The 12,950-nt window shown below is 38.1% G+C and overlaps 2 long non-coding RNA genes across 3 annotated transcripts in view; both read right to left on the bottom strand.

The window, feature by feature from the left end:
• The window catches only part of LOC122069631, a 39,724-nt gene extending 37,355 nt beyond the window's left edge, over positions 1–2,369 (bottom strand). The window contains exons 1-2 of one of the 2 annotated variants that reach the window (XR_006137499.1): positions 2,080–2,369; positions 1,274–1,436 (exon numbers count right to left, since the gene is read on the bottom strand). This is a non-coding gene — a long non-coding RNA (uncharacterized LOC122069631). The remainder of the gene's footprint in view (positions 1–1,273; positions 1,437–2,079) is intronic. The other variant, XR_006137500.1, reaches the window with a different exon arrangement.
• A 104-nt stretch (positions 2,370–2,473) lies between these two features.
• Positions 2,474–11,292, bottom strand: LOC122069630. The gene is made up of 7 exons (XR_006137498.1): positions 10,610–11,292; positions 10,236–10,351; positions 9,655–9,752; positions 9,386–9,461; positions 4,061–4,127; positions 3,867–3,965; positions 2,474–2,595 (listed from the first exon to the last, which is right to left on the bottom strand). It is a non-coding gene; the product is annotated as an uncharacterized LOC122069630 (long non-coding RNA).
• Positions 11,293–12,950: the final 1,658 nt, after the last annotated feature.

Genomic DNA, 12,950 nt, shown 5'->3' with positions numbered 1-12,950 from the left:
GCTGATTTCTACTTTTACTTAATAGAGGACAGATTTGGGGATTGAATTCTGATTTTTTGAGAATTAATTCTTTCTTTATTCTGGTATGTTGATTGCTACATATCTGTTGGTAATTGCTGGTTGTTCTTTGATTAAAAGTTCTTGCAGTTGAGACTTAGTTAGACTCCCTATCCTAGTCTACATTACGAACTTTCTAGGAGTAAACAACTACTAAAACAGGCAAAATAAAGGGCCATTCATGCTATACCGACGGACCAATATAGGGGTGGCTCGACCTCAGCCCAAAGGCTAGTTCGATGACTATTTCTTCTTCATGTGGTAATGTAACCCATGATGGGAATCTACATCACCGGCTGTCTATCTGACGTACCGTATAGATTGGTCAAGCCAAAGCGTCCTACATGCATTACATCCAACACCAAGATAATCCATCACCTAACCTACTTTCATAAAAGGATGAATGAGATAACGAAATCTTGATAGCCACGCTAAGCACAAAAGTGACAACTTGACCACACAACTCCGCATTGAAAACTATGTAATTACACACAACTCCACATTAAATACTAAAAATGCAACCCACAACTTGAGCTGGAGGTATTTGTGAGTAACGGTTCAATGCACTAGTATAAAGCCCACCACCACAAAAGCAAACCAATTGCAACTCATGTATGTTATTACGTCCACCACCAAGGCAATCCACTACCATACCTACTACAATGTAATAAGTGTAATCCAAACATTAACATGAAATAAGGATATAGACAAGAGTTAGGACAATGAATAAGGTAACGAGAAGAAGTCTTCTTCTTCCTTTGTGAAACCAGAACCCAGCAGCAATATGCTTCAGAAGATTTCAAAATAACTCTCCCATACAAGGTTCAAATGGGTTGGGATTTTGGGTATCGAATCTCTACTAGCATTCCATTGAAAATACAACATCAACAGTCCAAACAGATTAATGAAGTCAAGAAATAAAGATTCTACAATTCAGGCTTGAAGACCCAAGAACCAGATTTGAAGTTCTATCGGCAGAGATCAAATCTCGACTCGAAACTGTACAAGATGGTTCGTTTCTAACACAAGTATTATCCCCTAAAATTTCTAACTGATCGGAAGAGTATCAGTAGAAATCGATGTCAACATTTGGGGGCTGCAAGTACTGTCCAAAAACAGGGGTGGCCAGTAAGGAAAGCAAATAACGGGGTTGGGGGGAAGGAACGGAAATAAACAAATAAGAAACAAGGAAAGAGATTAACGGAAGAGAACCAACCTGAGAAGAAGAAAGTCGAACTTGAATCGAACAGGGAAGAAAGAGAAGATACCAATACTCACGACCAGCAACCAGCAGGTTGTTCAATTCATTCCAAATATGTTTTCTCATTTGGTTCATGTATATATAGGAAAAAACAAAGACTCCTAATTGTATCCTGAAACTGGAAACAAAAGTAAACTCAAAAGTCTAATTCTATCCTATGAATTCATCAACAGGAATAAAATAATAAAGAAAATTCAAAAAATAACTAAAAGAAATAAATCCTTACATCCTATGTTTAGTTGCATCTATTAATTGGTCTTGCCATCTTTTATTCACACATTATGCAATCCCCTTGCATTTGAAAGTGGAGTGGCCGAGGAATCATATATAAATGATCAAACTCTCATATTTCTCTAACTTCAACAGTCACAATGTCATATACAAATTGAAAGATTGAGAAAGCAACACAATTAGATTGATTCGTTTGCCCTAAAGATATCTAAGTTTACATACATTGGGGAAATAATTGTATGTAAAGGTGTTGTTGCTAGGTAAGGTACGCTCAGAAAAAAACCATCAAATAATAATTTTTTATGATATTGGCACATGCAAGAATTTACATCTCGCACTGGGTAAGAATCGGCAAAGTAATAGGCATCTGCATCTAATACCCAACCCCCCCCCCCAAAAAAAAAGAAATTTTAGTACAAACAGATGTTTGATTTAGAAGATGGAAGTTTTCAAGACTGTAAATTGAAACAAATCAGTACCATAAAAGATCTGGAATCACAATTAAGAAAGGCATAAAAAAAATTCAATACCTTTCCAAATCTTGGGGTTGGTACTCCACTTGGATTTGGTCGAGGGACCAGACATTCACCATTGACCGATTCATCCATCCATTCAGAATAAGAATTAGTGCTACTAGATTGGGCCCTAGGTAAAAACTTATGCAATATAAAGAAACCCTACTAGATGCCTAGCTCGATGGTCTGACTGGTTTGAACTATACAGGCTGCCAGTTCAAAGCTCAAACCTATTCATTCATCTGGTTTTATTAAATTTTAGGAAATATTGTCCTGGATCAATTGGTTTGAACACCAATTAAATGAATAGGACAACAGGAGGCCCTTTGAAATTGTGCTGTGTCATTCCAGATCAATGTTAGGGTAGACACAGAGGTATGATTTAAACATAATATATGGTTCTTATGAGCTAGAATAAAATTGAAACAATCCATTGAAAAAGTACATACCAAACTTCCCGCCTTCTTCCCTCATGTCCTCCAATATTTCTTCATACTCTTCATCATCCCTCAGCTCATCAGTTGATACAACCTTTGCAGCATAGAAAGATAAAAAAATAACATGCAAGACTCCATAAACAAATCTTCTAGAATCCAGATGTTGTTGTTTGTCAACTCTCAAAGAGTAGTACTGGAGCCAATAAACCAAATATAACCAAGTATGTAACCTAAGGAGTAGGATTTGGGTCCACCGTCTAGGACATAACTCTTAAGGGCGATGGATTCAAGTCCATACGTAAACAGATTCCTTATTAGGAATCCAAAAAATATGAGTACTTGAATAAGAAAAAAAAAACTAAAAATTTCCATTTTATTGGTGCTCGTTAGAAACTTAGAATACCACATTCAAGTTTTAGGGATTTTATACCCTGAATGGTTGAATATTGAAAAAAAATATATATTCTTATGAGTTGGGCCAAACCATATATATCACACCAAGACCAAACAAGTCAAAAACAGATGCATGTAATAAGGTCTAGAACTCTGGATATGACTGAGCCTCTGGCACCCTTAATTGCAACTTGGGCTGGTTTGGCGAATCAATCCAAGTCCCAAAACTAAAGAGAATAAATCCATAACCTAAATCAACCCATGGTGGTCCAATCGAGTCCAATACCCCAATTTATCCAAGTAGGGTAACTTTCTTGACATATCTTGGTTCAGATTAGGTTGGGTTGAGCTTAAGAGTACAATAAGTTATAAGCAACTTCAAACAAGCATTAAACACACATACACACACCATAGTTGTCATGGCACCTAGGTGAACCAAGGCAGTCGAGGAGGGAGAATTTTAAGGCAACACTAGATAGGTGCCAGTCCAGGCAAAGCTACCTAGATGCCTAGGCAATGCCTTGACAAAGGAGCTTTATAAATCCAACGCCAAGCCTCCTGCCTGCAGGTCTCATCTCCTTTTATCTTTAACCCTTCCCCACCCCACCTGGTCCTTTTTTTTTCCAATTACTATCTTCACACGCAATATGTCACACTATTGCAACATGTTGGTCACATGTTAGAAACTAGGAAACAACCTATCCTCCAAAGCAAGGGTTAAGGCTGTGTACATTGCCCCTCCCAGACCCTGCAGTAGTGGGAGCCATGTGCACTAGGTTGCTCTTATCTTTACACACTATGCCCCTTGGCCTAATGCCTCAACACAAGCCCAACCCAATCTTGGGTTAGGCTGCATTTGCCAGCCCAAGCACATGAATTTTGATAGACTGGCTTGAGACTGCTCCAAGTCACGGCTGTAACAAAGACATGACAGACTGTTTTGGATATTGCTTGTTCAGCAAAAGATAATACCTTAGTCAAGCAAACTACTTTTGTTGGAGTCTCCACAAGAGCTCTTGGTGCCATCACAACTTCAGGTAGATTTGCACCTCCAGCCTGTAAGGCCATTTTCTACAATCCAGAACCATATATTAGTCAAGTATTTGGGAGAAAAGAGATGACAAAAACTAGAAGTGCTCAAAGGGGAGGGTGCTAGGTTACTTTACAAGAATAGCAAGCTGCTGCTGCGCTTATGCTAATATAATTTCCTGAACTGGTTTTGCCTGCCCACTACTGTAAGAATGAATTAGGAAGTTCTTAGGCAATGGTAAATATCTGAAGTATCTCCACCTCCTTAAACATGACATTGTTTCATGTACAATTGTATGTTACTACATTTCCTACATTTTTTTATTTCTACCGTGCCAATATCAAATCCCAAAGCATCTATCATAAAGAAACAGCTGCAAATACTCCCACAAAGTATTTAAGCATGTCTAAACTATCTCTTTGCAGGGGCACTGATACAATTTATATAGTTTGCTTCGTGGAAGCATGCACCACCCATGAACTTAATCGTGCACCACCCATGATCTTAATCATATAATATAACATTATTTTGGGCCAAGTCAATATATTTCTGAAGTTAGTGAAAATGAAGATATGACATAAGCAACAATGAAGGAGTATTTACTTTGATGTAAATTATGTGTGAAACATGCACCCTAGGGAAGTTATCCCATGGGAAGCTGCTATAACAAAATGAACAATAGCATTTACATGATATAAAATTCTTCCTTGAAGAACGACACTCACACCGTCCTTCCATAGTTTCCTTGAAGATCAACACTCAAACCATCCTTCCATAGTTTGAAGGGCCCAAGGAAAGTAGATTAACTCCACTAGGAATTTAGTTTTTCAAATTTCTAGCCTTTCCATGAGAGAAGCAGACCTCAACAAAACTGTTGGGAACAATGAATAAAAAAAATAGTTTTCATAAAGAAATGCTGCAAAGTATCATCAGTATATCAGCATTTCTAAAATTCCATGTATATTAGATTATTGTTCACAAAATAATGGATGATCTCTATTCCTTTAAACTTAGGGGCATTTACTATCACTCCCCTACACTATATTTACTGAAACTCCCCTACATTCAACTTTTTTACTTATACTCCCCTACATTTGAACTTTTACATCTCCTTCTCCCATGTTCTTTTAAAATGCGCAAGTCGACCATCCTTTCAACCTCTTAACCAGTTCATCTTCTCTTTTCCCCTTTTTATACAACAACAATTATAACCTTATCCCAACTAAATGGGGTCGGCTACATGAATCTGATATGGAACTTAGAAAATAAAGAAGCACAAAAGAGATGTTAAAATGGAGATAAGAGAAAAAGGTAAAGCAGTAGAGAAAGACGCATCATGGGAACATCCCCTATAAGGGGTCACCAACACGGGTCCTTGTCCTCCACAAAAATCATTCTGAAGTCATACTAGGATCAAGCCCAACCATATGCATATCTTTTCGAACTACTTTGTCAATAGTCATCTTAGGCCTACCCTTACCTTTTTTTGCTCCTTCCAAATGAATCTGGTCACTCTTCCTTACTGGGACATCCATAGGTCTCTGTTGAACATGGTCATACCACCTCAACCGACTCTCACGGAGCTTGTTCTGGATTGGTGCAACCCCAAAATCATTTATAATATAATCATTCCCCACCCTATCTCTCCTGGTCTTGCCGCACAGCCCTCTCAACATTCTCATCTCCGCTATAATTATTTTATTCAAAGTACTCTTCTTGACTTCCCAACACTCCGCTCCATATGTCATAGCTGGTCGTATTAACTGTCTTGTAAAATTTTTCCTTGAGTATAATAGGCATTATTATTTTGTTATATAACACTCCCGATGCACCTCGCCATTTCATCCACCCACTGCAACGTCATCCTCTATATCCCCCTCTTTATCAATGAAGAACCCTAGGTATTTAAAACAGTCACCTATGGTAGTTCATGTTCCCCAAGTTCACCACTCCCTCCTCTCCTCTAGATTGACTGAAGGAGCACATCATATATTTTGTCTTCGTTTTGCTTACCTAGCTTGAACTCCATAGCTTCAGTTTAGTATTAATCCCATCCACAGTTTCATTTATCAAAACAATATCATCAGCAAATAACATATACCACGGAACCAAGTCCTGGATGTGCCTAGTTAGATCATCTATAATGAATGTAAAAATTTTGTACTCAAACTTTTGTTAAACAGCTTGGTTAGCCAAGACACCCCCTGTCCTCCTAAGCTCTTCCATACTTAAATTGGGATCTCATCTGGTCCTGGAGTTATACCTACATTCATCCTTCATAGGATCTCTTTAATCTCAATTTTACCAACCTACAATAGATGTCCATCAGATGTGTTGGATTCATGTCTACTCCCTTCCACATCTAGGTCCACCCTATTAGTCACAGTATCTCCATTTAGTAGGTTACAAAAATAACTCCCTATCTCCTTATAATGTCCTCATTTCGTACAAGCACTTTACCATCCTCACTTTTGACGCATCTGACATAGTCCAAATCCTTGCTCATCCTTTCTCTTATTTTAGCTATCCTATAAATCTCTTTTTCTCCCTCCCTTGTATTAAGATTTTCATACAGATCGTCATATTTCTATGCCCTAGCTTTCCCCACAATCTTCCTAGCCTTATTCCTGGTTGTGTGATATCCTTAACCTCGTTAGTCCTTTGCCAAGTCTTAAATCAATCCTTCTTAGTCTTAATGGTGGCCTGGACCTTATTGTTCCACCACCAGGTCTCTCTAGGAGTACACCCACCCTTAGATAACCCTAGGACCTCTTTAGCCACATTTTTAGTGCAAGTCATCATTGCAGTCCACTTCTCATTAGTATTCCCTATGCAGTCCCACGTGCCTTGTTCAACCACTTTATCAGTAAAGGATTTTAGGGGCACTTCATGTAGTCACCTCCAATTTATCTTGGGGCATAACTGCTTCACCTTCTTGTGTAGCCTCATACTAAGGTACATATCCAAGACCACCAATCCATGTTGAGCCGTTAAACTCTCTCCTAGTATAACCTTATAATCTTTTATAATTCTGTCTTTCGGATCTTTTGGTCAGAAAGAAATCAATTTGGCTTCCATGCAATCTACTCTTATAAGTATTATAAGTAACTAAATTCTCTTCTCTTCTGAAAAAATTATTCACAATGCAGAGGTCATATGCTATCACAAAGTCCAACACTGAAATCCCCTCTGCATTCCTCTCCCCAACTCCGTAACCTCCACCCACCTATTCATAGCCTCTACGATCCTTGCCTACATGGCCATTAAGGTCCCCTCTAATAATAATTTTCTACCGCTGACCGAGATGCTGCATCAATTTATCCATGTGCTCCCAACTGTACCTTAACCATGTCATCAAGTCCTTCTTGGGGCGCGTAAGCACAAACTATGTTGATAACCTCATCGCCAAGCACCAATTCCCCTTTTTATATATTTTTTATTATTTTCTCTCTCCTCCCCTCTTCCTTCTTCCTCTACGAGCAAGACAGATGGCTACTCCTTACCACCCCCTTTTCCTCCCTAATCCCCTCACCCACCCTCGCCCCATCCCAAACTCTCTTGTCCTTGAGGCTAGACTCTTTTCAAGCAACAGACCTTCAAAGACTAGCAAATCACTCGGTTTTGGGTTATACGGTAATGAGGGTTTTGGTTGATCCGAGCTTTGGATTCATAGAGGGTACACTCGATTTTTCTCGTATTGCTCATATGGGATTGATTGGTTGTTGGTTTAGTCAGTTATGTTATAATTCTTTTTGATATTTTGGATTTAGATATGTGAATGCATCTGGGAATGGTTTAGGGAATTCTTTTAGGTTTAGGGGAGAATTAAGTGGTTCTTGAGATGGAGAATTTGAATTTATCAAGGAGGCATGGAGAGCATATGGGTGGCAACAAAATGGGGAAGAACATTAAGAAGGGTCATCGGCATCAATCCAATTTCACAAAAGCAAAGCAACAACCCCAACTTTTTTTTCTTTTGGTAAACACAAAGCAACAACCCCAGCCTCAGGTTTACAATAGAAGAAAGAACGATTTTGAAGCATATGATCAACAGTTGACTGGTTCACCAACAAAGCCATTGCCACAACTGCCACAGAATCTTCCTAACCTCCAAGTCTGCGTTTGCAAAAGATCCTTCCACCGCCGTTGATGCCAATCAAGCGACACCAGATTTCCCCTTCTGTATTTTTTTGATAAGAAGATTACCCCTTTTGTAACTGTTCCTTTTAACAACTTTGTTAGACCTACTCCAATTGGTTAATCATCGGTGTTTCCAGTGCTATCACTAACACATGACCAAGCTTGGGACAACATAGCTGAATCTCCAATCTCATGACATAGCTAAATCTCCAACCTCCGCTTACATGAGATACCTTCAGAACTCTTATCATTGACTCAAGTCTAAAGCCAACACAACCTCCGCCTCATCTCCAAGCTCAATAAAAAAAAATAAAAGAGTACATCAATTTCAAGTTTAGGATCAACCTCAATTACAGAGTCAGGAGAGGTTGGGACAGGGTCATAGGGTAGAGGCAGGGTGGGTGAGGGGGTTGGGGAGGGAGGAAAGAGGGGTGATGAGGACTGAGGAGTTGCCTTCCGTCTTGCTCACAAAGGAAGAAGGAAGAGGAGAAGAGGAGAAGAAAATAATAAGAAAGTGAAAAAGAGAAGGTGAATCAGTTAAGAGGTTGAAAGAAGGGTCAATTTGGGCATTTAAAAGAGTTGGGAATAAGGAGTTGTAAAAGTCCAAATGTAGGGGAGTATCAAAAAAAAAAGTTGAGCCTAGGGGAGTTTCAGTAAATATAGACTACGTACAGGGGAGTGATAGTAAATGCCCCTTATACTTATTTCACTCCTAAAACATAGGAAAATTTCTCAGAATTACCAAACCATGAATCAAAAAAGGTAAGAAACTATATAGAATGGAAAGGAGGGTACAAGTTTGGACAAATATGCTTTTATTTTAGCTAGTGTTATTACAATTTCAATGATTCAGAAATGCCAACCTGCCAGTGGCATGACAGACAGTAAGAGTCTTGTCACCCATTTTCAGACCATTAAGTGCTGCACAAGCAACATCTATTACTGCTGGATCCTGAAATACATGTAAATTAGCTGAACTAATATCACAAGGAATGGTCTTCCAACAATCGAAAAGAGGCAAAGGATACAAAGCGAGGAAATAGGAATAGCATATCAATCATTACATCCAACCTGGGTTTCAGTAACTAAATTAATTATTCAGAGAATATGTTGAATTGGGTCATTCATAACAAGAGATAGTTAAGCGGACTGATGAACATATATATATATATATATATATATATATGATGTGGGAGAAAACAAAAGAATAGAGGAACTTGGCTTAGAATTAAGAGACTTCCACATTGACTAAGATTCTTGCGTGAAGGATCCAGAAAAGCTTCCCAACTTTGCAAAAGCTCCACTACTTCATTCCACAAACCTGATACACGCAGAAACCATAATCTTTTGAGTTCCCAGTGTCTCTATCCTTAACAAGGTTGAATCCACGTAGAGGCCTACAACAGTTTAAGAGCAATAACACTAGGAATTAAAAGCTACAAAAATCGGAGCAATTATACAAGAAAAAAAATTTCATGGCACATCTCAGGACATTTTACTTGTATTAATGATACAATCAATAAAGAGAAACAAAATCCCAGAAGAAATGACTATGAAATTCAGTAAAAGGTGTCTACAATGGACTCGTACCCAAATGACTCAAGCAGTTCTCTTATCTGAACTTCCGTAAAATAGTATGGTAATCTGCCAACGAATATATTATCAGGTCCTCTGCTCCACTGATTGCACTGTCAACCGCTCCCAAATCAACCAAAAAAGAATTTAGTATTTCATCCATGACCAAAATATCCAGTAGATGAATGAATATCTATTGATACTAAAACTATCCATTTAAAAGGGAAAATAAATAGGAAAAAGAACCAACAGAACTCATAAAATCCCCATGCATAAATCAATTTATGAGTACATAACTTATTTTGATTAGAAGTTTAAAGCTCATTAACATAAAGGGTTAAATTGCTCTTTCAGAATCCAAGATCAGACCATTACGAATCAAAAACTCGAATACTATGATGAGCATTGGGAATATAAGACACCTAAGGAAATACTCGAGCAAGTTTCGGAGTGATTGACATTTGCCACATAAACTCACCTTTCAAGTTTGAACCTTGCTTTTGATCCATACACATAATAATAAACTTAGTAGAACAAAATCACAAATAAACTGCCAATGAATCAGAATATGGGAAACTACAAATTGTGCAACCTACCCTGGTGTTAGACCAACAACAGCTAGGTTGAGATGAGGGCTTGGATCTCTAGGTCCAAGAGCAGCTGCCAGTGAAGGATTATAGTCCGTAGGCCTTTGAACCCTCACAGACACCCCCTGGCAAGACGAGATAGATGAGTTAAAATGAATTCACCTCAGTTTAGATAAGCTCTTAGGTGATTAACATCCAAAGAATTGTATTCAGATATTAGATTAAGAGAAATTGAAACAAGAAATAGGCAACATGATCATACAGACATAACACAGAGAGATGATTGTCCATGCAAACTACAACAACCACTCTCATACAATGACAAAGTGCTCCCATTTCTACATCAGTTTTCAACAAATGTTGAAAGGTAATGCAGTGCTAACCTCAAACCAATGAAGTCCGAGAGATCAACTTGCGACAGAATCGCAGGAGTAGGAACAGCTCAGATATGCATAAAATTATGGTTGAATGGTCTATTTGTCAGGTAGAATAGTCTGTGAGATCTTATGTTAATCTAATAGTTAGATTGGAAGAGACGGAGTAGTCTGAAAAATAGTAAGTCAAGAAAAGAGAGACCAGATTTAGTAAAAAAAATTAGCAAGTAGGAATCAGATGTGAAGAAATCAAAGGATTACCAAAACAGTAAGTTGCTGCAAAATAGAAACTTATAATTAGTAACTACAAGCAAACAGCATAAACTTTCATTGATTTAATTGTGTCAATAGCTTACAATCAATGGCCTTTAATAGGCTTGGTCTTGTCTCAAAATCGGAAAGTTACGAATATAGAAACTTTAGAAAAAAATTAGAAACCAAGACAGAAAAGGTAACTAAGCTTTCCTTGTACAAGAAGCATGAAAAAATAGGAACTTAAGACTCAACAAAGACTTCTGGAAGAGGACTGATTGATTCCTTGCTCCCTACTCCACAAATGGTCACTTAAATCAGAAAAAGAAGAATCTGGAATTCCTCAAATCGATAGCTGAAGCTTCCTTCTTGCTGTTAAGTCTTGGAATAAGAGAAAATTAACACTCAAAATAGGAATCGGTAGAGAGAATTTTGGCCTCCAGCTGTCATCCACTTTCTGGTCCAGCCTAGAACAAATCTAGGATTGATTGGGCTGGCTCTTTCTTCTGTTATACTTCAAACTAGTTACTTCAAACTAGTTAATTGCTTTTGGGTCAATTGGGGAGGGGGAGGGGGAGGGGAGGGGGGAGAGGAAGCTATCTCTACACATATTGATGCAAATCAAAGCCTGAGAGGAAGAGGGCTGAGAATAAACTTCAAAAAAAAAAAAAATTATTGGTCATGAGTTATTGTTCACATGAACAGTAATTAATATGGATCCCACTGCCAACTCGTAATGGGGAGAGACTTGAAGAAGATTCCCTCTTGATTCGTGGGCCCCATGGCCAGCTTGCATGGATGAGTTAGGCTGAAAGATTTTAGGAAATCATTGATTGATATAGTTTTCATTTTCATATTTTCTTCTAATAGTTAGGAAGATATTATCTAGCTAGTTTCTAATTTTAGTTTTTTTACTTTTAGAAAGTAGGAATTCTAATTTATCGAGTTTCAATCTTTGTAAAAGCGAGATATTTGATTTGATTTGTAATTAATTTCCAAATAAGATAATATCTAGTTGTAAGGAGATTTCTTTCTTTTCCATGCAAGGAAGGACCTAATTTTGTAATCAATTTAAAGTTTATAAATAAAGGAAGAAGGCTGATCCACATAGCCCACGATTGAATGAAAAGAAAAAGTAAGCTTCGTGACTATGAGATGCAGTGCTGTGAGAGACAGCTTGGGTGAGATGCCCATGGTTGCCCTAGGAAAGAGTGAGATACTCAACCCAACCTATCCCCCTTCCCCCTTTTCTATTTTTGTTTATTCCTTTCTCTCTATTTTGTTTTCCCTGCTATCAATCAAACCCCAACACCTGCTGCCATTGTAAGATCTAAGAAGGCAAGTCCAAGACGTGCGGCATCTCTTTTGTTCAATCTACCAACTGACAGCACCTGTGATCCTATTCTGGAACTAATTCCTAGTCATCTAACTAAGAATTAGTTCTACATTATTTGGTATCAGAGCCTACCATGGCTAGTAGAGACAATCTCTACAAGGAGGTGATGAAATTATCAGACTGTATGACTGCTCTTGAGAAAAAGTTTGACGTCAAGTTTGGTCTCTTCTACCATCCACCTTCAAATGATGCTATCATGACAAAAGAAATTTTGAAAAAGATATAGCAAGAATTAAATAGTCCTCCCAAAGAGGTCTATGTTGAGGGATTCAAAGTAGATACAACTGAGTTGACTATAGACGATCACCAAGAAAGTGAAGTAGTTGGGTCATTACATGTTTGATTCCCATCATTATTAGCTCCAAGTTCATTAGATTTGGTGCTCACGTCTAATGCATCAGAAGTTGAGACAGTTACCTCCCCCACTTTATGAGACTTCAGGGAAATATCTTGCACATTTATAGGATCTATCACAATGGACTCATTGAACGATTTAACTCCCTTTTTAGTCATCCAGGAATCTACATTTACATCCAAACCAGTCCCTGTATCCATGCAAAAACTTGTAGCACCGTCAGCAGCACATTTCGAAACCTTTACAGGACTGACATTTTCAAGAGAAGTCTCATAATCCTCTACACTGTCATCAGAAGCATAATCTTGAATAAGTCTGAATGGAATTCAATCTTAAATAAGTGGGTT

Source organism: Macadamia integrifolia, unplaced genomic scaffold (assembly GCF_013358625.1).
Source record: "Macadamia integrifolia cultivar HAES 741 unplaced genomic scaffold, SCU_Mint_v3 scaffold670, whole genome shotgun sequence".
Lineage (NCBI taxonomy): Eukaryota > Viridiplantae > Streptophyta > Magnoliopsida > Proteales > Proteaceae > Macadamia > Macadamia integrifolia.
This window is presented reverse-complemented; position numbering and strand designations above follow the sequence as displayed.